Below are 4,080 nucleotides of genomic sequence, written 5' to 3' on the forward strand. Positions count from 1 at the left end.
TGGATGAACTGTTCGAGCTCCTTGTGGGTCTCCTAACAGAGGAAGAGATGGGGTTTGTGGCCAGTGTAGGTGTGGAAGAGGGATTTTTCCACATATCCTACTGAGAGGTAGGCATAGCTTCGACCCATGTGGGTGCCCGTGGCCACCCCTATGTCTGTAGGAAGTGGGAGGAATTGAAAGAGCAGTTGAGGGTGAGGACATGTTCGGCTAGGCGGGTGAGGGTCCAGTGGAGAGGCACTGGTCAGGCCTGCCGGACAGGAAGAAACAGGGGGCCTTCAAGCCATCTGCGTGGGGAATACAGTTGTACAAGGACTGGATATCGATGGTAAAAAATGAGGTGTTGGAGACCGAGGAATTGGATGAAATGTTTGTCTGTCACATCCCGACGTGATAAATGAAGTTTAAAGGGAAGACCAACGTTCAGCGCATTGTCTGTCAAAAAGGAGTTACAGTTGCTCAGGTTAGGTCTTAAGCCCCAAACATGGGTTTTCTTGTGCTGCGACATAAGTTGCCAAGACACTCAGTCTTCTTCTCAGAACCAGGGCCGCTCGGAAAGGTTACCATCTGGGTTCCGTCGGTGGTGATAATGCACAGGTGCGGTTAGCGTGTTGATGTTCAGGTGAGTGGGCGGGATCCCCGGTTCCTGACCTCCCTCAGCACTTCCCCCACTCCTCTCTCCTCCGTCTCCATCTGTGTCTCTGCAGTTTTGTTTGATACTTCTGGTTGGAGGGTTTACTGAGGTAAACGTACAATGTGAAGCTGGATGTGATTAAAAAGCAGCGATACCACCAGAATCCGACTCCAAAAAACACCTGTAAGCCCACAGGTGTCTTTGTAGTTGGGTGCCTGAATTGAATCTTTTGTGGACTGTTCGAGTCCCGCTGTTTTGTTTCTTTTTAACATTTTTGCTTCGAATTGGAGAGCTGAAAGGTGACCTCTGGGCTGTGGACAGCAGCTTGTGTTAAAAAGAATAAAGCTGTTGATGCTTCGTGCGGCAAGACCTGGAAGTTAACTGCAGGATGATTCTTGATCAGAATCTTTGCCCACACGTTTGGCCATTAATGAGGTCAGTATCTGCGAACTGGTGCAAGCAAGTCTGTGAGAGAACATGATTAAACAGAAGGACGGGCTGGAGTTTATGAACTGTGGCTTTCCGAGTAAAGGTGTTTGTTTGGTAGATGGCACAGCGTGAAACCTTGACAATTATCTGTATCTGTTAAACAGTACATCATGGAAGCTACTAAAGTCATCTGGTCAGATTTGCTTTTGCATTTATAATTTATCCCTTGACAGTTTGTTTATCTGTGTTTGGGATGAATAGGGCTGAGAACATTGCTGTCAGCAGAACGTGCGGTATGTTGTTGGAAAACGCTTGTCCATGTACTAGCGACTAAGATTGATGGAAAAGTATCTACACGCACATTTTTGTCACTGGGCTGGCTGCCAATGTGAAAGCATTGGAGCTGGGAATGGAGAGAGACAACTGAGTAGAGTGGGAATTGCGGCCATTTTTGTCCTTGCCACTCTCACTGCTTCCCGTCTTTACCCCCAGCCCCCAATTCTAGCTGTCCCTTCCCCGGCATCATGAATCTTCACAAAGATATTTTCTTATTTCCTGTATACTGCGTTGCTTTTCTTGAACATTCAACAATTTGAGAACGGCATAGAAAACTAGAGACAGAGCAGCCACTCCATAAGCTTTGAAAATTGCTCTGCATATCCTTGACCTTCTTGCACTGCTACAGTCCATGTGGTGAAGCCGCTCCACGACTGCTGCTCGGTAAGGAATTGCAGAAATTTGTTTTTATGGGAGTGACAAGGTAGTGCTGACACCTGTCAGTTATAATCCTTTTTATTGTTTATCCCACCTTTTACAGAATAGAAAAAAAAATATAGGAACAGCAGTAGGCCTTTTTCCTGCGTTCGGTCATGGCAGATCATCCCACTCAAAAACCTATTCCCACTTTAGACCCATACCCTTTGAAACATTTAGCCCTCAGAGCTATATCTATTTTCTTCTCAGAAACATTCACTGTTTTGCGCTTAACTGCTTTCTGTGGCAGCGAATTTCACAGGCTGACAAGTGTCTGAGGAAAGAAAACTTGCCTCAACTCAGTTGTAAATGGCCTACCCCATATCCTTAATGTGCGACTCGCCGGTTCTCGACTCTCTGCTCATTGAGAGCATCCTTTCTGCCTTTACTTTGTTCGTCCTATTAGAATATATTGGTTTCAGTGACATCTCCCTCATTCTTCTAAAGTCCGGTGAATTTTGTCCTAACGAATCCATTTTGCCTTTATATGTCCGTTTTACCATCCCAGGAATCATCTGGTAAACCTTTGTTGTACAGACTCCATAGTCAGAAAATCCTACGTCAGATCCACATTCCAAATCTGCATACAATACTCCAGCTGTGGTCTCACCAAGACCCTGTAAAATTTCAGCAAGATGTCCCTGCTCCTGTACTGAAATCCTCTTGCTATTTGCCTTCTTCACCTCCTGCTGCATTTCTCTGCTTAATTTCAGTGACTTGTGTCCATGGACAGTAGGTGTAGTTTCTCATTTCCTTTTCTGTAATCCATGCTGGCTGGCTGACTGTCCAATACTGTCACTGTTTTCCAATGTTAGGCTAACTGCTCTATGATTCAGAGACAGTAGGAACTGCAGATGCAGGAAAATCTGAGCTAACAAGGTATAGAGTTGGATGAACACAGGAGGACAAGCAACATCAGAAGAGCAGAAAGGCTGACAGGCCTAGGCCTGAAACGTCAGCTTTCTCGCTGCTTGGCCTGCTGTGTTCATCCGGCTCTATGCCTTGTTTATGGTTCAATGCTTTTTCTCTGCCTGCTTTATTAAATAGTGGGGTTACATCAGCTACCTTCCAATTCAGAGGAACTGTTACGGAGCCTATAGAATCTTGAAGGATGTCCATGAGTTTCCTGTATTTAGAATCAAGACCCTAATTTCTGAATGTATCCACTCTATCTTGGGCCACTTTGTTAAGTACACTGGGTTGCAGATTACCAGCTGCTGGGGATTTGTTGGTATTTGATCCTGTCAATTATTCCAACAGCGTTTCTCCACTGACAGTGATTTCCTTCAGTTCCCCTCCAGCATTTTAGGGATGTTATTTGTGTCATTTTTTGACAGAACCAACATTTGTAGTTAATTGGTCTGTCCATCTCTTTATTCGACCTCATAATGTCCCCTGTTTCTGATTGTAAGGGATCTGTTTTCATTGATTTTTTTTTTCTTTGCTATATCTTAAGGAGCTTTTACAATCAATCTGAACGTCCCCTGCAAACTTAACGTAGACTTTATTGTGCCCCGCTCAATCAATCCCTTAGTCGTCTTCTGCTAAAATTTGAACTGCTTCCAGTCTTCAGGTGTGCTGCTCTTTTGAGCCAATTTGTATGCCTCTCCCTTGGATCCAGAACTACCCCTAATATCCCTTGTTAGCCATGGCAGGGTCAACCTTTCCCACTTTATTTTGCAACAGTTGCAGTACTGCAAAATGCTCTTTAAATGTTTGTCATCCCTTTTGAGTTATGTACCCAATTTATCGTAGCCTGCCTGTGTGTGATACCATCCCAATTACCTTGATTGAGATTTTGGTCCCTCGACTCAGAATCAACTTCGTCACTCTCCACCTTAATGAAGATTTCTATCACTGATTTCTTCACTCATGCATAAGGAATTTCACAGCTAGATTACTCGTTATTTCCTTCTAATTACACAATTAAAATTTTAAAATTAGATGTTGCCATAATCCCAGAAGACCATTGGACTGCTCTTTCATTTATGAGAGAGAGAGAGAGAGAGAGAGAGAGAGAGAGAGAGAGAGAGAGAGAGAGAGAGAGAGAGAGAGAGAGAGAGAGAGAGAGAATGGTGCTTTAACCTGAGGATCACCATACCTCAGGCAAGGCACAAGATTAAGAAGGTAGGACCTTCGTGGTGACCTCAGCCAGTTAAGGCATTGAGTACATGCTGTTGGCACCACTCTGCATCACAAACGAGCCAGCTAGCCAATTGGGGTAACCCACGTCTGACCATTCAACAGTACGCAGTTGAGGATGGCTT

Source organism: Stegostoma tigrinum, unplaced genomic scaffold, assembly GCF_030684315.1.
Source record: "Stegostoma tigrinum isolate sSteTig4 unplaced genomic scaffold, sSteTig4.hap1 scaffold_76, whole genome shotgun sequence".
NCBI classification, from domain to species: Eukaryota; Metazoa; Chordata; class Chondrichthyes; order Orectolobiformes; family Stegostomatidae; genus Stegostoma; species Stegostoma tigrinum.